The 26580-nt window shown below is 34.8% G+C and overlaps 1 protein-coding gene and 1 non-coding gene across 16 annotated transcripts in view; one reads left to right on the top strand and one right to left on the bottom strand.

Annotated features, from left to right (window-relative positions):
* IKZF2 (IKAROS family zinc finger 2) overlaps positions 1 to 26580 on the bottom strand; it is a 163748-nt gene that overhangs the window by 94796 nt on the left and 42372 nt on the right. The window lies entirely within an intron of this gene.
* Positions 3383 to 3489, top strand: LOC128772850 (U6 spliceosomal RNA). Its single transcript, XR_008416966.1, has one exon. It is a non-coding gene; the product is annotated as a U6 spliceosomal RNA (small nuclear RNA).

Raw genomic sequence — 26580 nt, 5'->3', positions numbered from 1 at the left:
CACTCTTCTTCCCAGACCACTTCCCCCGTATCTGTGAATGACATCACTATTCACAGGGTTGCTTGGGCCCAAAACTAGCAGTCATTCCTAAGATCGCTTTTCCCCCACATGCCATTTCTAACCTACAGGCAAGTCCAATAGGTTCTGCTTACACAATACATCTGACCTTTTCTCATCACCTCATCATTCTCACTCTCGTTCGTGGGAGCTCCGGTTGGTGAGTCCACCATCATCCTTCATGTAGTTCACTTTCACATGGGCCCCCTTAACATCCCCTGGCTTGCACCACTGCTCCCTGTGTCTACATGCCACTGAGTATCCAAAGTGGTGTTACTGTTCTGCTTATTCACACCATTATGACCACACTGGTCTTTCCGTTCCTCATATACACCAAATAAGCAATGCTTTACAATTCCCCAGAATGATCCTGATACATCTTCCTTTTGTAAATCTAATGCTTTCATGTAACAAAACATTTTGGCTTTCAGATCTGCCCAAAAAGTAGCCTCTAGTCTCTAGCCCCAATTCTGTTTGTAATCAGTCATGTGCATGACAACCTTCATTCTGCAAAGGGGAGAAAAGGTAAAAGTACAGCCTGGTATCTGTTCCCTGTGGAACTCCTTCCTGAGATTAAATTTTTACAGAGAGAAATGAAGGCCAAAAAAAATGATGGAACTGTTTCATAGGAAATGAAAATCTGGAAAAGTGATTATGGCTAGAGACTGACCAAGAGGCACTTACTGATATTCTGGGCACTTAGAAGAGTTTGCTTAAAGCCGAGATGATACAGTATGGCAGAATTGGGGAAAGGGTTCCCCACACACACAAAAAATCTCAGAAGCCACAGATGGCATCCTTGATATGAGCCCTGGTTTCCTCCTTACAGGTAGTGACAAGAAAGGATCTTTGCCAAGAACTTGTTGAGCTACAGATGTGGACATCTGGAAGCCAGAGGAGGAATGGCAAGGCAGTGTGTGGTAGTCACAACTAAGTGAATGGTTTTCAGACATCTATGAAGTGACAGTGGGTCCCCAGGTAACTTGGAACACTGTGAAGGGGCTAATTTCCATGAGTCAGGCCAGTGGGGTTGCTACTGCAGAACCTCAACTCCCTTAATCTGTTCACTAAAGTATATGTGTCTTTTTATGAAAGTCACAGGCTGGTGAGGTCTGTAACATCTAGGTTCACCTATAGGTGAAGCCCAGTTCTTGTTGTTGTTGTTGTTTTCTTTTACTCTATTTCTTGTATTTTTTTAAAAAATTTCTAATGGAGAGTAAACAAACATCATCTTTTTGTGTCATCAGCTCTAGACTCATTTATTTTGACACTTACACTTTTATTTGATGCTCTGGCCATATACAGAGGGAATTATATAGTCAAATGAAATTATTTTATGTCAAACTTTATTTTCACCAAGAAATAAACCAATTTAAAAATTAAAGCTTTCTAAAAATTGCATATGCAATCAGTTAAGATAAGGTATGACTGGTCACCTTATAAAGGAAGGAAATCTGGGCATAGACATGCATTCAGAAAAAAAGCCATGTGAACATGAAGGTAAAGATCAGGGTGATGCATCAAGAGGTCAAGGAATGCCAAACCACCAACATCTAGGAGGGAGGCCCGGAACAGATTCTCCTTTATATGTCCCAGAAGCAACCAGCACTGATGACACCTGGATCTCAGATAGCTAGCCTCCAGAACTTTGAAACAATAAATCTATATGGTTTAAGCCACCCAGTCTGTGGTACTTTGATATGGCAGTCCCATAAAATTAATACAAGCTCAGATGAGATACATTCCATGGACCTCAAAGGAAATGCACAAGTGATCAAGAAACTACTGTAAGAACCTTTTGAAAGGCAAAGGAGGCGAATTCTGCAAATCTCAGATAAATAAACTTGCAATGAACCCACTAAAATCAGTAGGCAAATGTTTATGTAACCACTTTAAAAAGAGTTCCACTATGGGTTCACTAAAAATAACATTTTTATTATTGATTCAATTTATTATACTGGTAGATAAAGAAAACGTGAACTTTGTCTATCCTGAACTTAACTGCACATCAAAGAAACCTCTCAGGATATTCTTGAGGTCAAAATAGAGAAATATGCAGGAAATAACATGAGTTAGGTACATTCATAACAGGCTGAACAACCACACCCAAAAAGAATTGATTAAGGAAAGATGTTAACTTGATGAGAAGTCTCAAGTCCTATGCCACAGGGCTACTATAACCGGAATGAAAAAAAGCATGCAAGGCATATTTAGCAAACCTGTGGATGACACAAGCTGATAAGGATACCTGATCCCTGAATGGCTATGTCTGGATTCCAGAAATTATCTAACTGAGGAAACATTGAAGGAATTAGAGATGTTTAAGTAGGAGACAAAGAGCAGAAAGGTAGATATGAAAGCTCAAGGCTAGATATATAGAAGATACAGGATCAACAAAGTTCTTGCAGGAAAGGTCTGAGATCTTAATAAAAAAATACTTCACTTCTCTCTGCCACTATCACTCTAGTTCTAATTAATACATTTTACATCACTATTACTGGTTTTCTTATGTTCACTAGTTTCCCCATTTTTCTTTTGCAATTTTCTAATCCATGTTCTAAAACACAATTATAACCCATCTTTTATAACCTGTAACCATAATAGCGTGCTCTATCATCTCAAGGTACAATTATGGTCATATTAAATGTTTACTTTAAATATAACTGATGAGAGCTCTCACTTGCCCTAGAAGTACAGTCTACCTACCATACTTCAAAGAAGAGTAGAAAGTACTGATTACTTTGCTACCTCTGAGGCTACTGGTCTTTTATCACTCATGAACGCTGGTCTAATACTGGCTCCCTATTCAAGCCACAGTGGTTTACACTTACCATTATCAACTGCTCTTCCTCAGTGTACAATTACCCTCAGGACATCTATACTACTTTCCAGCATTAGCCTCAGAAGCTAAGAAGCTCTTCTGAGTTTGGTCCCCAACCTAGGTTCCCCTTTACTGTCCTCAAATAATGTTTTCCTTAAGGTATTTTTATTTCAGGACTCTTATTGCCCTTTCTTGAGATATTTTTTTAATTAATTTTTTTTGAAATATTCATTTATTTTTAAGAAACAGAGAGGGAGAGCACAAGCAGAGTTGTAGCAGAGAGAGGGGGAGACATAGACTCTGAAGTGGGCTCTAGGTTCCGAGCTGTCAGCACAGAGCCCAACACGGAGCTTGAACTCATGAACTATGAGGCCACCCAGGGGTCCCTGTTTTTTTGTTTTTGTTTGTTTGTTTGTTTGTTTTTTGTGGGGGAGATAGGGCCACATAGCTCCATCCCAACAGAGACCAGGTATTAGTTTTTTCTCTCCCAGAAAACCCTGAGCAGTGCTCGCTTCGGCAGCACATATACTAAAATTGGAACGATACAGAGAAGATTAGCATGGCCCCTGCGCAAGGATGACACGCAAATTCGTGAAGCATTCCATAAAAAAAAAAAAAAAAAAACCAAAACCCTGAGCATCTTATGTAAATTGATCTCCTCCTCCCTAGAAACCAGCTTTACAGAGCAGAACATACCTGCATTCCCTGGAGGCAGAAGTCTTATATTAATGAAATCAGAAAACTTTCTACTCTACAACAATGACTGTGTACTTGCTCTACATTTCCAGAACTAAGGAAGCCATTTAAGTAATACAGAAAATCAGCCTTTCTAAGTTTAAAAATCTGCCCCTCATCCCCAAAAAACATAAATCGAATCCTGTCAAGGCAGTATTCAAAATCTTTCAGTAGCTGCTCATTTGAATTAGGATAAAAATACAAACGTCTTCCTATGATCTACAAGAAAGTATAATGTCATAGGGCTCCTTCCCACCTTTCCAGCCACCGGGCCCATCCTTCATCTTGCTCAAAAATACTAGGGCTGCTTGGGGCGCCTGGGTGGCTCAGTCGGTTGGGCGGCCAACTTCGGCTCAGGTCATGATCTCGCGGTCCGTGAGTTCGAGCCCCGCGTCGGGCTCTGTGCTGACAGCTCAGAGCCTGGAGCCTGTTTCAGATTCTGTGTCTCCCTCTCTCTGACCCTCCCCTGTTCATGCTCTGTCTCTCTCTGTCTCAAAAATAAATTAAAAAAAAAATGTTAAAAAAAAAATACTAGGGCTGCTTGTCTTCTTTCACTTCTTTGATGAACAAAAACACTTGCCTACCTTAGGGTTGTTGCACACAATGTGTACACTAATCTCTCACACACTACAGCTCTGTGTGTACCCCCTCCTTACCAACTCTTCACCTTAAATTTCACCTGTTCTAAATATTCAATGTAAACTAAGGCCCTAATGCTCTTTTTCATTATCTCCCTGTTCTTTGACTTTGCAGTACCTATCATAAATCAGTATTATACATTTCTGTGTATGCTTAATTTTTAATGTCTTCTCATATATTGGACTGTAAGCTGTATAAGGCCAGAGCCACGTCTGTTTTGTTCATTACTGCAGGGCAAATTCAGTGCTTGGCACATAAAACATCAGGAAATATTTCAAAACTGAATAATAACTAGGAGTGCCCAACAGCACCACCAGCTTTACAGGCTTGGAAAAAATCTTCAGTGTACATCAAAGGTTTTGCAGAAAGGACTCCTGAGATAGAAAGCAACATCAACTACACAAACTCTAACTTTCTAGTTCTGAAACTAATACTTTATAAGATATAGTCTGCTGTATGGATTCTAAGAAGAGGAGGTCATTATAATCTGGGACGTCAGTGCAAGTTTCAAGGAAGAATTACCTAAGATAAAACTGAAATAGAATTTAACAGAAATCTTTCACGTGGAATCGCACAAGAGAGAGAATTTCAGAGGTGTGAAAATGAACAAAGGCAAACATAAGAAGGGAAAGGAGAACATCTTATGTTAGAAGATCAATCTGACTCATTGGGAGAGGTATGGAGCAACAGGTTAGGCAGAAATGGTAAGGTCAGTTGATAAAGAGTCTGAACTGAGTTCCATCTCTTGATCAGAAGAGTAAAGAAATTAGGAAGAGCCACCTGGATATGATGACTCCGTGAGAGGGAAAAGTAGGCAGAGGTCAAGGGCCAGTAAGAAGCTACTAATCTACCATAATAATTATGAAACTCAAAGTAAAGACAGGGGTGATATTTTCCATATCAATTGCATAAACTGGTGCATGAGGAACAGGCAACAGTTCCCATAAAAGATAGCTGCAGGTGCCCGGGGGGGGGGTACTCAGCACTTGCAGAGGCCAGGGTAGGGGATGACTCAAGGGAACTGGGGAAAAGGCTATTTCTCAAACCTGTAGAGAAGCATTTTAATATTTTAGCAATCAGTATAACTGTACCTGTGAGTACTGGGTGAATATCATCCCCAAGTAAATAAAGCCTAGATGGGACAAGGGACAGTAGGATAAGAGAGGACAGGATCAAATCAAAAGAAATCTCAAGGGAAACAAAATAAGAAACTAGAAGACTAAGTATGAGAAACAAAAAACATTAAGTAACCAATGAGTTCAAGATTTCAAGCCTGAAGAACCCTATAGAGTACAGGGTTATACTAATGACAGAGATAAGATATTTTACAAAGAATAAATTTGAATGCAGTGGCAGGGAAAAAATCTGAATTTTTAATGTGTTGAACTTGAGATGTTATAGTTACTTGTAAACATCATAAAGGCAGCTAGAAACATAAATCTTAAATTCAGAACTCAAAGTTGAAGACTTTGAGAAAAACTAAGGAAAAAACAGTTTAAATGTGATAACTGTAGATAAGCTCTTTAAGTAAACACTATAATGAATGATAGATTTTAGAATAAAACAAATTAAAACTGACCAAAATATACCATTAAATTAAAAATTAGGATGTTATATAATATTGCAAGCTGAACAAATCATTCAATAAACCCAAAATCCATTTAAAACAGTGATCCTCAATCCAGGATGCATTCTAGAATCATTTGGGTAATTTTTTTAAATCTACTGATTGCTATGGACTGAACTGTGTCTTTCCAAAATTCTTATGTTGAAGATGGGGCTTTTTGGAGAGATCATTAGGTTTAGATGAGGTCGTGAGGATAGGACCCTCATAATGAGGTTAGTCACCTTTTAGGAAGAGATACCAGAGAGCTTCCCTCTCCCTCTCTCTCTCTCACCCATATCCCTACCCTTTCTGTGCCTTGTGAGAAAGCACTGAGAAGGTGTGTATAAGCTGGGAACAGTCCTCACCAGATCAAACTATGTCAACATACTGACGGTTGAACAATTAAATGAGAATCACTGAATTAAAAAATATTCTAAGACTGGGGGCACCTGGGTGGCTGTCGGTTAAGTGGCCGACTTCCATTCAGGTCATGATCTTGCGGTCCATGAGTTCGAGCCCCAAGTCGGGCTCTGTGCTGATAGCTCGGAGCCTGGAGCCTGCTTCTGTTTCTGTGTCTCCCTCTCTCTCTCTGCCTTCACACCACCATTCGTGCTCTGTCTCTCTCTGCCTTTCAAAAATGAATAAATGTTAAAAAAAATTTTTTAATAAAAAAAATATTCTAAGACTGCAAAAATAAGTAGATCCAAATTAGCCACCCAACTAATTTAATTGAAATATTCTGATAAGAAGATCTATGACCTAGGAAAAAAAGTGTTCCACACATAGTAAGCCCTCTATAAATGGTTGTTACATGAACAAAATGGATAAATGAGAACTGCATGAATGACTAACAATAAAATGATCTTATGAGGGAAAAGTCAAACATCACAAGCTGAAAAAATATAAAAATTTAGTCTTCAATGGAGAGGAACACAACAATAAAGGCTTACCTAGATAATGAAAATAGTTTAAACACTGAAGAGTCAAAAATTTAAAACCATGCATGTATTACTTATTTTAATATTACATGCACCTTTAATTGTTGAATGGTACACAATAAACATTTCAACAATCAATTCTAAAACTACTTCTATGAAAACTAATACAACTTTGAGATTGCTTTTTTTAAAAATTTTTTTAATGTTTTTATTTATTTTTGAGACAGAGAGAGACTGAGCATGAGCATGGGAGGGGCAAGAGAGGGGGAGACACAGAATCTGAAGCGGGCTCCAGGCTCTGAGCTGTCAGCACAGAGCCTGACGTGGGGCTCGAACTCATGGAGTGTGAGATCATGACCTGAGCTGAAGTCGGATGCTCAACCGACTGAGCCACCCAGGAGCCCTGAGATTGCTTTTTGAGCTAGTTTTACTTAAGTCCTACTTAAGTTTCTTACCATAGATGTCTATTAATGAAAGGCTGAAGAACAAGTGGACATTTCAATTTATGCTAAGTTGTGTATTTTGCTATTCCACTAAATCTAAAGAAAAATAAGTTATTGCATGTATTTCAGCAAAAGCAAACTCAGGAAAAAAATTCGAATCTAGTATTTCTAGCTCATCTAAGGAAATTGTTTCCATTTGCTAAAGAGAGAATTACAGGTATTGAAAATATAAATATTATGACGTGGAGTAAAAGAATACCATTTGCAGTTTCCTTAGTATCAGTTGATACTTGTAAGGAACCTATGTCTGGGTTACAGTGACTACTTAACATCATGCCTTTGGGAAGATAACCTGGAAAACATGCTCAGAAAAGCATAAAAGAGGAACTGGAGAAGAATGGATAGCTGAAATCTCTAAAAACAGCACCCATTCTCTGAGCATAAGTTGTTTGATCAAGAGAACATCATACTCTAAACTTGATACAAATTTAATAAACTTACTGGCTAAAAGACTGACTCTAAAAATGTCTAAGAATATGTAAAAATATCTAAGAACAGCAACTCTAGCGTGGCCCCCAAAATAAAGCTGTGGATAATTATAGGTAAAATTAGTTTGATATTTTTCTTTCTTAATTTTTTTAAATTTTTTAAATGTTTTATTTATTTTTGAGAGGGAGACACAGCATGAGCAGGGGAGGAGCAGAGACAGAGGGAGACACAGAATCCAAAGCAGGCTCCAAGCTCTGAGCTGTCAGGCTCCAGGCTTGAACTCACAAATCATGAGATCATGACCTGAGCTGAAGTCAGACGCTTAACCGACTGAACCACCCAGGTGCCCCAGATATTCTTCTTTCTAATTATCAAAGCAACAAGCCCTCATTATATAAGATCGGTGAACACAGAGATACAGAAACATCCACGAACCTACCCCTACTTTTAACATTCATTTTAGCACATCTCTCCATCATATCTTTTCAAGGAGAGTTGAAAATAAATAAATAAATAAATAAATAAATAAATAAATAAATAAATATTAATAAACAAGTTGTAGACATATATAATATACGCTATATACTGTTTTACTCCTCTAAATCGGTATAAACCTTTCCCACTGTTACATAATATTTCATAAACAGAATAATGATAACTTAAGCATTATTTCCAAAAATAATTTCCAATTATAATGTTCAGTGACCATAATCTTCTGTCCGTATTTCTGCCTAGTTTCTTAAGATCAGCGTGTTTAAAAGAGGCACTAGCATTAGTAGGTTAAAAAACCAGCATGGACATTGGGGGTCCTGTATATATACTATAAAATTTCTTTTGAAAATAGGGCATGAATTTATACTACTATGAGTATGAGTAATATTCAAAAACATCAATATTACCAATAATGTTATCAAATCAAACCAGTGCAACATTAGCAATGTAAAATAATCTCACTGGTTTTCATCTTTCTAATATCATGAGTGAAACATGATATTTCTTGTTATAAGGTGTATTTCATGATGCAACATGAACTTGGAGAAGGATGAACGTTTCCTTCTTTTTTCTTATTTTTAAAACATTTTAAGATGAGTTTGTTGTGCAAGCTATTAACTCATGTGATAAAAATGTTGAAATGTGCCAATATCAGTCACTGAAAGACTAAGCTATTGTCTTTATATTTTAAGAGATAATACATTGAACAGGTAGTAAAATCAAGGCTAATGGTATGCTTTATGTAATAACATGGCTTACTGTGCTAATTAATACAACTGTGGAATCATTTTAGATATTCAAGTTAACTATTGTGTTTCTGGCGTGCTTGGGTGGCTCAGTCAGTTAAGCCACCGACTCTTGGTTTCAGCTCAGGTCAGGATCTCACAGTCCTTGAATTTGAACCCCATACCAGGCTTCACACTGGCAGGGTAGAGCCTGCTTGGGATTCTCTGTCTCTGTCTCTCTCTCTCTGCCTCCCCCCAGCTTGTTCTCTTTCTTTCATTCTCTCAAAATAAATAAATTTTTAAAAATTATTTTAAAAACATTATTGTTTGTAAAAATATGCAATAATTGGAAATAATCAGACTCATAATGTAAAATGATAAATATTTTAAAACATTTTATTACTAAAAAATCATATCTAAATAATCAAAATAAAATTTCATCTCTGCTAAATTACCAAATAAAGTAAAAATAAAATTCTGTACAGTTAAGCAAATAGTTACACTATATAATCTGTAATGTAAAATGTAATACAATTCTATTTCTCTGGGCTTATTTTTTCTACTATATTTACTTTTGCTGATAGTAACTTAAATCCCAAGGTTCATTCCTGATTTAGTATTTTTTAAATATCCAGAAACCTCCACATTTAGCTTTCATGTCCAGTAGACAAGTTAGTTAGATAACTTTTAAGATCAATCATATCCATGAGATTATATGTCTTAATAAAATATAATAATTTTAATTAAAAAACTAGTCCCAGTTTCTTCATGTATAGGGGCAATAGTGATTCCTTCATTAGAGGTTGTTGTATTACAGAACCTGGCACATAGCCCACAGAGGTGCTCAATAAATATCATTCCCTTATGTTTCACTCCTCCCTCTCCCACCTTTCTGTCAGTATATACTTGTTGACAAATAAGTTATTTACTTGTAATTAGACGTGGGATTAAAATAGGATATAATTACATATTTACAATATCCATCGCCAAACATTTTTATATTCTATTAACAGTTGAATATAATCCACTAAAGTATAGGATCATATGAAAGGATCAAATGAACCCTTTTCCAACTCAATATTAAAAAACAAAAGATACTTTGCAAAAGATTACTTTCTGCAAGAGTGATTAAAATAGTTAATATGTATTAATTAACTTCAGAAAATCCCACAAGTTAGGTCAGGTACATGAGTCTATACCAATGGTTCTAGACCTTCACTGTGGATCAATTTATTTAGGGAAATTCACAAATCATTATTGACGCCTGAGCCCCACCCCTAAAGATTTTGATTAAATTGGTCTAGAATGGGCCAAAACATTAGGATTTTTTAAACATCCCCAGATGATTCTAATGTGTAGCCAGAGTTAAGAACCACTGAACTATATATTACTTAAGAGGAAATAAGTTATAGAGGAATAAAGTGACTTGCAAAAATGTATAATGGAAGTCAGTAAAAAATCTGAGACTAAAATCCAAGTCTCCATTTACAGTAATTATAAGGAAATCTCATTCTACAGTCAAAAGAGGTTTGTGCATCTGATACTGCATAACCTGGAAATATTTAAACACTTCATTAAGTACATTTAATCTACATTTAACTTTATGCAAAATACTAAACAAAAGATCAGCCTTACTATTTCCATGAATTTTTTTCATTATGCTACATTAATTACAGAACTAATATTTCCTCTGCTTTTACTCTGAAAAATTAAAAAGAAAAACACTCAAAGTCTAACATAAAAATCAGCAATTACTTTTTGCTATATAAAGAGAAGTTAAGTCTTCATAACGTATGTATTCTATACAAAAATGAACAGACAGAAGGAAACGATGTGAATAGAATCAATGCCTTAGGTGATGGGCAAAGAGTCCCCAAAGCAAAGCACTCTCTCACTCTGTCCTGGTTAAAACCTGTTTGTCTAGGGATTGGCTCAGCTGCTCCAGTTCCAGCTTCCCAGCCTTCCAGGGTGCTGACGTGACCTCAATCTTCTCTTTGCTGGAGCTGTATCCAACTAACAAAATCCAACACATGCAGGCACTTGTTTCTCCATTATCCAGTGCCTTCAAGGGCAGCAGAGAATCAGGAGTCAGTCACCTCTTCTAGTTCTGCCCTTGATAGTTTTTATCCTCAATCTTTAAGCACTGTCCAAAGGCTATCAGGCAGATGGACACATCAATGATCAGTGGTAGAATTAACCAAATGAAGACAAAATATAAATCCAACTAAGTATTAACTAGTTGAATTATAGATTTTTAGAGAAGTGAAAACATCTAGTAAACCAACTGAATTTACCCATCTACTGATTAAGATCCAAAGGCTTATTTCACTGAGGACTCTACATGAGGAAAGTTAACTTTCGTCCTTCTCTTCCTGCCTGTCTTCCTTCCTTCCTGTTTTTCATTTGCAAAGATAAAGAGAATATAGGTTATGGAAGAGGCTGGGGAAAGGGAAAAATATCTGAAGCATTACTTTATTACATGCAAATATTATATACATGCTTCTTAAGAGCTGAGTATCTACGTCCACATCAAGAGTAGGGATATTGGGGCGCCTGGGTGGCTTGGTCGGTTAAGCGTCCGACTTCAGCTCAGGTCATGATCTCACGGTCCGTGAGTTCGAGCCCCGCGTCGGGCTCTGTGCTGACAGCTCGGAGCCTGGAGCCTGCTTCCGATTCTGTGTCTCCCTCTCTCTCTGACCCTCCCCCATTCATGCTCTGTCTCTCTCTGTCTCAAAAATAAATAAACGTTAAAAAAAAAAATTAAAAAAAAAAAAGAGTAGGGATGTCATTTTGATAAATCACTTCTCATCTCCTTTTTGGGAAGAAGGATTCTACTTGACAAACAGTATCAACTATAACTTGAAAACATTATCCCTAAAATTCTACGTTATTAGTAATTTACACTAATAGACTTTGAGGTCAAAATCGACCTGTGTGGTGAAGCCTCATCTTAATCTCCTCGGCCAATTTACCACTGAAGATCTCCAAATACTTGAGCTTTCTTCTACCTCCAACCAGCTCCTGATTTTAAAGCATGATACAAGTAAAAACATTAAAATCTACTGAAACATAAAAAACTCTCTTTTTTGCTTCTAGGACTAAAAAAGAAAGTCCTAAAATTCTGGAATATAAATTAGAAAACACCATCTCCTAGCCCAACATACAAAATTTACCATGTTTAACAACCCTCCCCCTCATCCTCATCTTTAGAATGAGGATAATATGGAACCCACTCCAATGTGCTTTTTTCACATTGAGATAAAATAAGCTCATACCTGGAACATTATAAGCACTTAATAAATGATACTTAGGCATAAGAATAAAAGTTCTGCTGGTTTAGATGCAATAAAAAAATTAGCTTTCATTTTTCACTTTAGTTTCCTTTATAAAAATTATATGGTTATTTACACAAGTAGGTTATATAAGTTGGTTTGGGATATGTTTACATTTTAATGTATGGCATTTTTAGGTAATTGACACTGGGTACATAGATGACCCTCCTCATGTCATCTAAAGCAGTGCTTGTCAAACACTCTGTGAAGGACATTTTTGTTTTAACTTCCAATTTGTCTCAAATACCTTCACATAATGCAAAGAAGTGAAATTTGAAAAACACAAAATACAATCTCCCAATTTTGTTACTGTGTCAAGTTTTTACAAAAGTTTTAAACAACTTATTTAATTTCTGTATTTATTTCAAGACAGACAGGTAACAAACACTTCCCAGTCCACAAACCACATATCAAGTAGGCCCTATATCTTTGTTACAGAGAATGCATACTTGAATTTAGAAATGATGGCTAGTGACGGTTTTGTAATAAACTAAAATTAGAATTTAAGAATCCTTCTCATGAATGATATTTCACTCACATGGATCTCAATTTAACTCAGGTACCAATTTTTAAGAAGTATAATAGTCAGTATACTATATTCATCCCTTCATAAAAAACACATATTTATGGGCGCCTGGGTAGCTCAGTTGGTGAGGCATCCAACTCTTGATTTTGGCTTGGGTCAAGATCGAACAGTTTGTGAGATTGAGCCTCATGTTGGTCTCTGCACTGTCAGCACAGAGCCTGCTTGAGATCCTCTCTCTCCCTCTCTCTCTGCCCCTTTCCCTTCTCAAAATAAGTAAAAATAAACATTAAAAAACTCCACATATTTAATTTTTGATCTTAAAACATCATTGAAGAAACGGCACTTTAACTTAATACTGATTTAGAACAGAGAAGTACACAATAACTTCTATCCCGTAGAACAGTCACTAAATAAACTATGAGAAACAAACAATAAGAGTAACCTCACATGTAAATAATTAAAAGAAGTTCCTCATACTAATCTAATTACAATATGTTTTGGACGTTTGGCAACTTTAACAAAACCTGTTGCTACTGTACCTGTATAGAGTTAAAGAAAAGTCCCAATAATATAAGGCCAACAAAATCAATAATACATTAAATTGTTTATTTTTCCTAATTGAATATATAATACCTATTTCTCTTCTTTTATGGTTTCAACACAACTTCTTATCAGTTTTGACATTAATGCCAATAACTTAACAATATAGACCCTACCTACACAGAACTTCACTAGGGTTAACCTTTTATATACTTATATCCCTTTATTGATGAAAGAAAATCTCCTATATGCCTAACAAGTTAATAATACATTCAAACCAAAATGAGATGGACAGAAAACATTCTTGTGTCTATAATGACAAAGTTTGGTTTATCAATAAATTACTTCATACCTTTCAAAACTGCCTTTAAAAAAAACTCAGAAACCATGAAATGTTTTCACTAGTTATTTAAAACACTACATAGTATTGAGGATTGGAGATGAAAGTGAGAGGCAGTCTCTAAAGCAACATTACTTGTTATTTCTCTAATCTGTTGTACGGCAAACTAGAAGTTTCCTTACATAAGGCAGTCCAGGAAAGGTATCAGAGATGGAGTGGGTAGGCACCTTCACTCCAGACGGCTTTAAGAATGCACTAGGAAAAGGACTTGTGATCTACAAGCTTCCTCCACAGTGAGGTTTTTCTAGTGACTGACACAACCTACTATGAAGAGGATTCTGAGATTACAAAAGCAAATTAGTTTCAACAAGAGAAAAGCATTTCCCAGGCCCAAATTAAATTCATATTTCATTTCAAAAAGCAATGTTTAAAAACGCTTAACGTCCAAAAAATGAAAATAACTTCAGGACTCAAACACATGAGGCCACAAATAGCTATCAGATGAATAATCCAGGACCTTTCAGAGTACTTTTAATCAGTCTCTGTACTCCATCACACATGAAATACAGTACAGCTTGTTCCACATTTGGTCCAAGATGCTAATGATAGTAGCTGTGGCAATCAAATCAGTAGCACAAATGATAGTACATTCACACCTAAAGTGCAAAGGAACATTCTTACCGCTTTATTCTCACCTTAGCTCTGTCTAAAGGACAGAAAATAATGTCATTCCTCCCTTAACAAATAAACCCGCCATTTCAGACAACTGATCCATGACGGGTTACTAGTATTCAAAACGGACAGTTAGAACAGTGTCACCATGCAAGCCAATAGGAAGTGATTTCCAGGCTGAGACTTGAATCTGATACACAGAATTTTCACTCTGTTGGTTAGAACCAGGGAAGAAGCACATATGATACATATTTTTAAAGTTAAGCAATTTTCAGTTTTTCGGTTATAATATATTTTAACTGGAATTTGTGAGTGGCATCTTTCAGGTGGGACACACGTATACTCCCAGAAATAATTGACTGCTTTCTGTACCCAGGAAAGCCAAGGTGTGGTACTGGTAGGAGTTGCCAAGGTATCTGTTTGCCCAACTTTTACCCAGCGGGAACAAAAGTAATGATAAGCTCTTGAAGCATAAAGTGAAAGCGGAAAAAGATAAAATTGCAGATTGGATTTCCAATATTGAATTAAAATGCTCAGTGCTGTATAGTGCTTGACGGTACAAACAAAAATACACCAAAGCAGTCCACAGTTCACCAAGGCAAGTCTGGAGGTTATTTCTGCACCTCTTCTTTGTTTCTGACATAGAAGCAATATGAAATTTTAAGAAGAAATAAGATGTCAATCTCTTAAGTTTTCAATAACTCATTATCAGAAACTAACAAAAAGAATACATAAGAACCAACAGTATACAGTAAAATGAGTCTTAATAAGACTGTACAATATTTAAGAGAAAAGGTCTCAATTATATTGAATCTATAGAAAAATATACTCTTTATTTAACTAATAATGAAATATTTTACCCCTTTTGTCACATTCACACTATACCAGAGGAAGGGGGAGGTGGCACAGAGGAAAGTAGTGCTTCCTCAGTAATACTCTGCTACCGTGCAATAGCATGTGTGAAGGCACCAAGACAGAAGCAAGTATGACAAATGAGGTAGATGAAAAGAGTACCTTTTTACTCTAGAATACTGTGGGATAGGTAGTACTGGAAAAATAAAAGTAGTAACATGGCATGGAGGCAAGGAAATAACCTGAGGCTTAAATCCATAAAGTGATCACAGTAATGGTAATATAAACATAAGAATTAAAAGCTACTGAGAGCCCATCATGTTCCAAATACTATACAGGAGGTTTAAATATACATTTAATCTAATTCTAACAATCTTAACAAATAAGCATAATCCACTTTTCTTTATATAGGTATGTCAAGTGAGGCTCAGAAGTATTAATTTATTCATACAAGGTCACTCAGTAGTTAACTATTTTTGGGGGTAAATAATGATAGATTGTGATAAGTGATGACAGAGAGACAGACAGACATGTATACATGTTTATCACAGCTAATGGAAACCCTGTGACTGTCTCCAAAGCCTGGACTGACAACTTAATAAAAAAATCATAAAAGGCTAATCAAAAAATATTTTATTAATGCTTACAGAAAATAATCCTCTGATTTATCAAATCAGCAACTAAAAACGAAAGGCTTAATATAAGCTCAGTGGGCACTTAATAAAATGTAGACAGAATGAAAAAATGAATGAATGAATATAAAATGACAAAGGATGAATGGGCTTTTTTTTTTTTTTCCCAAGGAAAAGAATAGGAAATCTCTAACCTTTCCTATTGCTACTTCCATTCCCTGAAAGGAAAGGTCTTCTTAAAATAAAACTACATCTCAATCTTTAGTAAGTGTTTGTTTTACAAATTTTGGACAATTAGGGAAAATAAGAGAAGAAAATATAATATTTGAAGGGAGCTTAACAATGAGCTATTTTAAAGGTATATAGATTTGCTAAACATGTTAATTTTTATCACATAGAACTATTACAGAAATACACATTGTAGAATTCTTTATTAATCACAAAGTGATCAGATTTATTAAAAAAAGTTAAAATTACTTTGAATTCTCTAAAAAAAGAATATTATATTTTGAAATGTACGGAATAAAAGGAATGCTAATTATGTCATATAAATGATGTATATAGTTTCTGCATAAAAATTGAGTTGTTCCTTTTATTTTAATGCTCACACACTTCAGATTCTATTTGTAATAGAGATAAAAAGCAAGGAGAAAAAAAGAGTTAACTGTTCCATACCCATAAGTACTGCAACTCTCAGAAAAGCATTACTAGTAACAGTTAAAACAGAACCTGTTAGTCTCTTGAGCTACCACACAAGTGTTTTAAAAGTTTTGCTTTGCTGTGGTTTTAAATCTTAGTGTAATCTCCCTACCACTGCTTCCAACGGGCAAAAAACAGAGTGAAAACTCAAATACGACAGTAAGCCAGAGGACAGAGACAAGGCTCTCTCAGACCATTCCTTAACAAACTTGTTGATGGTCCTGTCTACACCATCCTAACGCCTGTTTCTCTGGCCTTGAGCCAAGTGTATCATTTTACTCTGAGTGAAGAAAAAGAGTTTCATTCTTCTAATCTTGTACTACTTTCACCCTGACCTTGTAATCTTGTTTTTCCACATTTTCTAACTGCTCAAACAAAAGCCTTACCCCTAAAATATTCATACAGGATAAAAAAAGAAAAGAATGCAAAGGAGACGTTCTCTTTATAGATAGTACTCATAGTACTGGGCACTATTTTAAATACTGATAAGGGCAAGCATGGAAGCAGGGACTCCGTTTGCACCCAGTGAATTCAGGTAATGTAGCCATTGTTCCACATTGCTATGGTCTGGTGACAGGAACCCCAACTAGAACAAGCTTGCCCTGCATTTTCCTTTGCATTTAGATGCCAACTTTGATAAGGTCACACCTTAAAAGATCCACATAGCATGCAACACACAGATAGCAATAAAGCCTTCAGCCATTCCCATAGTCAGATAGTCAGTAAAAAGAAGAGGAAATCAGAACAACATTCACATGCACAAAAGATTTACACTGCCAACCCATTTGTAACTACAGCTATCTAGATCCCTCCTCACACCAGGGACTAAGTGGGGCCAACAAGAGTAATGGAGAGACTCCACCCCTCCTCCCCACCCTGTTCCTAATCCCAGAACTTTCTCAAAAGAGCTCAATGCTTTCCCTCATTGGTCTCCTTTCATGAGTATCCCCCCCCCAAAAAAAAAAAAAAATTCCTTCATTACTCTGTTTCTTTCGATTCTAATGATTTCCTGAAATGTCCAATTCCTGACCCTTTATTCCCCTGAACCTCCTCAAAGATTTGACTCCTCTACTGCAGAGCTCTCTCCCATGAGCTACCCATAGAAACCAATTCCCTTGACTGCCTTCCCTCCCAATCATTCCCCGAAGATCCAATCCACTTCACCCCTACTGTTTTCCTTTCCAACTGCTCCCAAAAGAACCTGACATCACTATTAGTGAAAATACACAAGAGGTTTGGGAAGAAGGGGAGAGCATACCACTGTAGCAAAGAAACCACACACACACACACACACACACACAAATGAAGGAATGACATTCTAATTCCTAAACTGGTTTTTCTCTTACCTGAAAGTTTTGCTTATACGTAATACATCATACCATCTCTGATACAGTCATACCTTCCCAAATTGCTTGATGAAATGATTTTATCTAAAACATCTAAAGAAGTGCAATATATGTGCGTGTGTATGTGTGTCTTCTAATAAAAACAACACAACTTACAGAAAGCTTACTAACTTACAAAACTGTGACAAAAATCAAAAGACTTAGGTACAAAGGTCCTTTTTTTACCTCCTGTCAAACACTGGAAATCAGAATTCTGAAAAGAAACAAAACTTCTTCACCCAAAACTACTGATAGTTGGCATCATGCTCAAAACTCCTGTTGAGAATGCCATGCTCCAGCTAACAGTTAAACCAAACTATCAGAAACTCTATTTCATTGTAATGTTTGCAATAAGATTTAAGCGTTTTGAAACAACTGCTTTTACAGTATTTAATTTTTGCCTACTTCAGATAATAAAACATCCCTGGACAAAAGATAAATGCATAATTTGTTTGAGAACCTTTTTCAATCTCTATATATATTGTTATAACCAGAAACAGAGATAAAAATTGAATGATTCCATGATTCCATTTTTTTCCTTTTTTTTTTTTTTTTTTGAAAGAGAGAGAGAGAGAGAGAGAGAGAGAGAAAGTGCAATTGGGGGAGGAGGGAGAGGGAGACAGAGATCGAAAGTCTTAAGCAGTCTCCATGCACAGCACAGAGCCTGGCATGGGGCTCAATCCTATGACCGTAGGATCTTGACCTGAACTGGTATCAAGAGTTGGACCCTCAACCGACTGAGTCACCCAAGCACACCAATTTTTTCTTTTAAGATATAAATTTACCTAAACATTCTTTATTTAAATTGTTAAACTTCATAATTGGCTACTTTAAAAATAAAACATAAAAAGCATTACTATAATGACTGAAAATAATGAATCAGATAATAAGTATTCAAATATTTTTAACACAGATCCTATAATTTTTTTTCCTGTGGTTTCTAAAACAATGATTTATGGACAGAGGAGAGCAAAAGCTTCCTGATTAATTTAGGACATCTTTGTTTTCTCCAAGTGAAAAGATGGTCTAACTACTTTTAAGAAACAACATTTGTTTTTAGTCAGTTTTCCATTCTGATACCTAATATTGAAAAGCCCTTTGCCACGTGGAAAATATAAAAGTAAAGGGTCCCCAAATCTCACTCTCCTATATCTAGTTCATAGCACTATGATGAACACACTAAATAATGCATGTATTTAAGATACAATAATATGTAATACTTGGATAAATGTGTTAAAAAGCATCTAATTTTTAGATATTCTAGCCTAAAAGATTTTTAAAAATTTACTGTAATTTTCACTCAAAATTCTCTATCATTTCATCAATCAAGTCATTATATGGTAAAGAACAGATATATCATGCTATTAATGAAAAAAATCATATATATAGAAATTAATTATGTCACATGGAAGGGGAGCAAATTAGCCTGTCCACATCCAGAAACAACACTTAATGCTCCCTTAGATACATAATAAAAGAGGGCTATCACAAAGGGCTTGGACTGTTCATAAAGGACAATCAAAATAATGGACCTCTGAAGATACTTTGTAATCCCTTGCCCTTGAGAACTTTAAGGCTTAACAGGGCAGAAAAACAAAAAAAAATATTTTTTATTTGAATGAGATTTATTACATTTATTTCAAGAAAGAGATGATAATTATAAGGTCTCATGGCTTCAAGGTTGTAACTTTTTAGGGAGGGGAATCTTTGAACTCCAAACTGTATACCTCATTTTATTTTCTTTTAATTTTTTTAACATTTATTTATTTTTGAGAGCAAGAGAGAGAGAGAGAGAGAGCACGAGTGGAGGAGGGTCAGAAAGAGAGAGGGAGACACAGAATCTGAAGCAGGCTCCAGTCTCTGAGCTGTCAGCACAGAGCCCAATGCGGGCTCAAACTCATGAACCACGAGATCATGACCTGGGCCAAAGTAGGATGTTTAACCAACTAAGCTGCCCAGGCACCCCCACATACCTCATTTTAAGTATGTGTGCAGACATGCATTTTTCCAGTTTTCATTAAAATTCTAGAACTGTAGAACTGTCTCTAAATGTTTCTCTCCCTAAAGAGAAGATTCGGTCAACTGTAGTGAAAACTTAAACTTAATAGGTAAAGTATGTGAACTGTGGTTCAAGTTCAGTTAATGCCAGAGCTTTCATGTGTCAGAGTTTTCTGTGATAATTTGGATAATTTACCCTGATATAAATACATGTATCTTTCTTATGAATACTCAGCGGAGGAGAAAAGAATTAAACATACATTACACATCTATATTTCTAAATTCCTTGGAGAGATACCACAAAAATCCTAGATCTTGACAATATTTTAGAGAATTTTAAATAATAACTGGAACATGGAATAATACCTTCTGAATTGGAAGTTAAAAGACTTGACGTTTGTCTATTTACTAACTGTGTAGCCTTGAGCAATTCACTAACTTTTCTGTGTCTCAGTTTTCACATCTCTATGTGAAATGAAGGGTATTGGAATATCTCTGAAAAGCTATGATTAAATGAAATGAAAAGAATCAGGGACATGAGATCCTAAATTAGGCAAAAGGTAACATAAAGACAACAGGGACACCAAATTGAATTGTCAGGAGCATGAAGTGAATATAAATTGAGGAAAAATGATTGAAATGACTCGATGGAAACCCACCAGACATCCTTTTCAGTATTTAGCTCACTAAATATTCTTCACAGTATTCACAATGGGTGTTATATATGATGTCAACTAGATCAACACCAGCTGCTAAGAAATGAAATAACAAAAACTATATAAGACATAAATTATTTCACTGGAAAGTAAGGGATTTTTTTTTCAAATTAAGCAGAAGTATGACAGAACTTTATACTTTCTTTTCAATTTCTCCTACATTTACATAGCATAAAATACCCTTGCTTAAATTAGCTTAATATGCTACTTTTACTCTACCCAATATCCTGTGATCTGTATTTGATCTCAATAAGCAGATTTACTTGAAAGAAAAGGCATAGGGATCATATTTTAAAAAACCCTGAGTTGTGGCCCACAATTTCAGAGAGCTGAGCTACATGCTGAGCTACTGAACTGATGTGACCTGAGATCTGATCCCCCTGTGGTAGCCACCGGGCTACAGTGGTAGTGTTACTTTACCAAAATAAACCCCTCCCCAATACAAAAACGTGCCAACAGTGCTTCCAGGTGCCAACTACCACTCTTCTGGAACAAGATTCTAGTAACAAAGTTAGTACAGTTTGAACTACTTTTTCTTTAGAAGGAGGTACATATATTTAGATTCTACCCATCCTTAATCTATTCTCAAAGTATCTGTAAAAGTACACTGCATGTATATGCAACACCTTCATTGTAGAAAATTTGAAAATCTAGAATGAATAAATATCACAATTCCAACACTCAAAGACCACTACTAACATTTGATATATATTCTTACCACCTTTTCTCTATAAAATAAACATATATATACATGTTTATACATAGTGGGCTTTTGTTTAAAAATTTAAGGTCCTACTATTAAACTTGGGCAGTCTTTTAAATTTCTGTATTTTGCAAAGTTTCTATGCCATAATTATCTTTATAGCACATGATTTTTGATAGTTGAATCTTATTCTATCCAGTGAATATGCCATTTTAAAACAATCTACCATTATTTAAAATATTTCAAAGAATTGAAATCTAATAGTTAATTCTCCATGTTAAATATTCAATTTGAGATTATTTTAACAGTTGATCCTCTCAAACTCTGAGTAAAGGAAAAATGCATGTACCCACAAACTTATAGTAGTGAAAATATTGTAATCAATCTCTCCATTTTATTCAAATAAATGAAATATTATAGCGAGTGGCAAACTGGAAATATTGTCGTTAACATTCATCTTGGAATTTTAGGGCTGCATATCATAATTAATATAACCACAGGAATAATAAGTGCTTGTGTGCAGTATCTTTTATGCTGAGTGTTTCTTAAAGACATTCACTCTAATCCTGACTACAACCTTCTGAGTTAAGTACTGGTATCTTTTCTACAAAGTGAGAAACCAACTTTCTGAAAGGTTAAATCATGCATACAGCTAACAAATGAATTCTACCAAAAAGTAGGATGTAGCTCTTGAATCCCATATTGAACACATGTCCAAAGATCTCATTTATGTTTATGTCCTATATATTTATATTTGTTAACTGTATTTTAATGATAATGAAAATAGGGCCCTAAGACTCCACTCTTACTATGATGTTACAGCATGGCAATTTGACAATGTTATACTTCAGAGAGATAAGTATAAGCAAGGTAAAATATATGCAAGGATTTTTAATGATATTATAACTTTCAGTGTTGCATGTTAAACATAATAATGTCTGGTAACTTTAAGAAATATTCCAGTCCCTGACTTTTGTTCAATATTATTTTTTTTCACTGCCACTTACACACATTTTTGAATAATAATTGTTTGATGGTATTAAAGTATAAGAAACAAGACATAAAATGCAATTAAAATTATTAAATAAACATAAAAATACTACCAACAAATGATAAGAGTGTGAGGAATCTGTATTTAAATTGTATCTGGGGAAAGCAAATCAAGGGATTATGCTAGTCTTTCACAGTTCCACTTGCAAGGAACTGTGGGGCTGACATTTGGTTCCATTCCACAGAAAAATTATGTTCTCAATGAACTCACATGAGTTTGTTATTTTTTGTGTCTGTCTTTTCTCTTTTTTTTTTTCTTTTGGTTGAAGAGATCTATATTTTCATAGCTCAAAATTTAAAACCATATAAATAGAGAAATGTCTTGGTTTAAAAAAAAGGTTATAGTGAAGAATCTCGCTTCCCAGTTCCCTATCTACTGAGCTCCCATCGCTCAACCTACAAACCACTCCCCCCCCAAACAATTAACCAACTTACTGTTTTCTTACATTTATTTTCAGTTCTTAGCAATATTATTTTGGAAAGCTTTCAATATTCATAATATTCCTCATTTTCTGTACTCCTGCATGGTATTCCATTATGGATGTACCTAATTTACTTAACTATTCCTCTACTGATCAAGACACTGTCTGCAAAATGATTCCCACCTTTTGCTATTGAAGACAAAGCTTCAATGAATAAATTTGTACATTTAACATTTTACAAATATATCATAATATAAATTTGTAGAAATAAGAATATTAAATCAAAGCTTATATGCATTTGTTCCATTTACATTTGAAACAACTTACATTTGCATCAACAGTGGAAAGCCCTCATTTCCTTGGAGCCTTGCCAATAGAGCAGGCTAATATACATTTGCTAATATACATTTTGCTAATGTACTAGATTAAAAAGGTTGTCAGTGTAGTTTAAGATTTCTCCTATTTTGAATGAAGTTGGAAAAATTCCTTAAAAGTGTAAAAGTCCATGTTTTGTTTTTTTTTCTGTGAACTATGGGTAAGGACACTTTGACCAGATTTCCATTAGGTCTTTGTCAATTATTATGAGATGTTACATATCAGGGAGATTGGATCTTTATTCATGAGTTGAAATTTTTACCTTCAGTTTGTCATTTATCTTTTTGCTTTGTTTATGATATCTTGTTGCTGTAAAGTTTTAAACTTGTAAAATTTTGAATATTTTCATCTTTAACTGACTTTTGAATTTTGAGTTTTATTAAAAAGGCGTTCCTTATACTAAAGCCATAAGAAATCCATATTTTCTTCCACTACTTTTATGTTTTCACCTTTTACATTTAAATATCTGTTCTAATTCAGTGCTTATCCTGATGTTCAGTATAAGACAGGAATAATATTGAGTCTACTTGTCAGAGAAAATCACATTTCTTCCCATTTTAAAATATTCTTTTGTATATTATTTAATATAAATAATATTCAATTCAATGAAAGTTGTATATTAATTTTGAACTTCCCTATTACTCAATTATTTTGTTGTTTGTCATCATTTTTCAACTGATTCTCTGAAACTTGTGGGTATAAAATCTTATCATCTATAAATAGCAATTACTTTGTCTCTTTCTAATTTTTATAACCTATTTTCTTTTATCTAACTACACTGGCAATCTCCTCTAGCATGATATTAAATAATAGTGAAGAAAGTAAACCAATTTTTTTCTTGTTTTTCTGATGCTAGTGAATATGCCACATGTGTTTTCTCACCAATCATAATAGCTTTGGTGAGTATATTTTATTACATTGAAGAAGTTTCCTTTTAATCCTATTGTATTGAATTCAGAGAATGGTTTTTAACTTTTTATCATAGGTCTTTTCAGTGTCTATAAAGTCAATATGATTTTTCTCCTAATATGATAAATACTAGCAACTGTCCTACTATTAAACCATCAGTATATTGCTGAAATAAACTCCACTTTTTGATAATGTGTTTCTACTTTAATGGAATCTAGACTGTTAAATTATTTTTTAGAAATTACCACTTATTTTGGGCTACGATTATTATTTGACCACATTAAACTACTAGAGGCCAAGTCTTAAAGTAATAAAAAATAACCAACCAAAAAGATCTGGGAAGGTGAACTTAAGTTTAAGCTGGAGATCAGATACACACTGATTGATTATATTATACTGTTATAGTTCCACTGGTTAGAAACTATGGGGCTAACATATTCAGTCCTACTCCACAGGAAATTTTATGTTCAGCAGAAGGCTTTTATTCCAATGTTGTGTGGGTTTTAATTTAATATAATACATTAATTCAACTAATAAAGAATTACCGAATACCTATTATTTTCAAAGCATTGAGTGGCCCTATAGTATAGTTCAATGGCTTGCAAATGTTTTTTGACCTAGATACACGATAAGAAATACATTTTTATTACAACCCAATATACATGTGTATCTATGTGTGCCTGAATATATATTTGTGTATATGAAAAATGGTTTAATAAAACAATACACTTATATATAATATACACTTAACATATAAAATGTTACTTTATATTCTATTTTTTTATTCCTTATCATTTTTATTAAAGGGCTAGTTGCAACACACTATATTGATTTTCTAACCCATAATAAGTTGCAATCTGTAGTTTGGGAAATAGTGTCACACTAGTTACTAGAACTAGCTACTTGGCTACTAGAACAAGGATTCTAGAGCCAGACAACCTAGGCTTGAATCAGTTTTACATCTTAATGGCTTTTAACTATAATTCTATCTCATCTATAAGATAAAGGCAACTAAGTATAATTCTATGTCTCATGTATAAAACAAGGACAAAGTATATACCTCATAGAGTTCTATGAAAATTTAATTAGTTAATACTTGTAAATACATATTTCAATAATAAAGTTGACTGGTTCGATAAATTACTTCCTTGAGCTTTCAGCTGCCAAAAGAAAAGCAGCATCTGAGGAAAATAACCTCCTAAAATATAGAAACTGAGGAAAAAAATCATTAAAAACATAGACTTCCTATCATCTACTAGAAATAATTATGAGCATTCCAGTATGAGCTCAGTGTCTGATCTGGGCCATGTCTTCTTTTCCAAGGCCTTGGAAATAATCAACAAATATTTGCTGAATTAAATAAGCATTATGGTTTCCATTTTATTCTCCCTTTATATACAAATGCACATAAGTCCTTTTAGGGGCTATATGAAACCAATATGCACACTAAAAAATTATATTTTTCCAGTACATTATAAAGAAGTCACCAAGCATTATGAGTCTTAATTATATACATTTTGACTATTCCACAGAAATGTATAACTATCTCTTACAGATATTTATAAGACGTAATCTTAGGCTCCAGATTTTCCAATCTGTAAACTAGATAAAGAAATCACTTTTATGCTATGTTTCTTACGATACTTATGAAAACCTTCTGGCTTATTGCCTGTCCCCTATTCCTTACTGCTTCTGATTGAGTAGTGAAAGAGATAATGGTACCTTCAACGTAACTACAAGTAGGTCAAAAGGAATTTAGTGACTAAGTTTCTGGAATACATGGGTTCAGTGTCTCTTACCGATAACTTCTACAGAAGTTGGTGGCTTTAAGAGAGGTGGTGTGAATAAATATCCTCCTAGGGAGTAGAGAGAGCTTGCCCTCTCCAGATTTATATGCTAATTCTTAGGGGATTTAAAATGAAATGGAGACAGACACAGGGAAAATTCTATATAAAAGGGTACAGATATCCAGCTATCATTCCTACAATAACAAAATTGAGCCTATTTTATCCACCAAGCCTAATGCATACCCATGCTGGCTCCTGGCACAGCTTTAGCAAGAGACAATCCAGGTGATAGATAAATCATGGTACAATTCTAACACAGTTTGAAATGGTAGGCAGAGTAATCTTCACAGTACTTAGGTGTAGAAACATCCTAAATCCAACCTGCAGGAAAGAGTCCCTTTATTCTCTCCTTAATTCAGGGTATTCTAGGCCATCTCCAAAATGAACTTTGGAACCGATGTTGAAGAGGTATTTATTAGACCTAATTTCACTGTTCTGTCATCTTGCTAGAATCCATCCTCTATACATATCAAATGATATTAATATTTAGGCTACCTCTGGTAAATATGCTACATTAATTTCAAGTATAATCTCAAGAAATCCCCTAATTATGCAAGTGTCTGTTTCTCCAAAAACCAAAGACAGTCATGTTTGAAAGTTAATTTACTTTTGAAGTTAAGAAAATTTTTCTCTATAC

Source organism: Panthera pardus, unplaced genomic scaffold (genome assembly GCF_024362965.1).
Source record: "Panthera pardus isolate Hobbes unplaced genomic scaffold, ASM2436296v1 HiC_scaffold_10, whole genome shotgun sequence".
NCBI lineage: Eukaryota > Metazoa > Chordata > Mammalia > Carnivora > Felidae > Panthera > Panthera pardus.
The sequence above is the reverse complement of the archived record's forward strand: the minus strand, read 5'-3'. Positions and strand labels throughout refer to the sequence as shown.